We start from the raw sequence: 277 nt of genomic DNA, 5'->3' as shown, positions 1-277 counted from the left end.
CAAAGTGTGGACACAGAGTGTAAATTGTAATTGTAATTTCCCCATAGGGGATCAATAAACAGATTTCAAAAAAAATAATTAAAAAACCAACTGTAACGTTCCCCTGCGGTTGCACCGTACCTCCACACAACGTTCCCGTTTGGTTGTTTTTGGTTGTTCTCAGTTTTTGAAGTAGCATAAAAGGTTTGATGTCACTTGATTTAAATTCACTCAAAAAATATTGGACTCATACAATCTAAGTAAGATAAACAGCATAGCAAGATAATCTATTTATTTT

At 33.6% G+C, this 277-nt stretch overlaps 1 long non-coding RNA gene across 1 annotated transcript in view; it reads left to right on the top strand.

Moving 5' to 3' along the window:
• LOC116697573 (uncharacterized) overlaps positions 1-277 on the top strand; it is a 2604-nt gene that overhangs the window by 818 nt on the left and 1509 nt on the right. The window lies entirely within an intron of this gene.

Source organism: Etheostoma spectabile, chromosome 11, assembly GCF_008692095.1.
Source record: "Etheostoma spectabile isolate EspeVRDwgs_2016 chromosome 11, UIUC_Espe_1.0, whole genome shotgun sequence".
NCBI lineage: Eukaryota > Metazoa > Chordata > Actinopteri > Perciformes > Percidae > Etheostoma > Etheostoma spectabile.
This window is presented reverse-complemented; position numbering and strand designations above follow the sequence as displayed.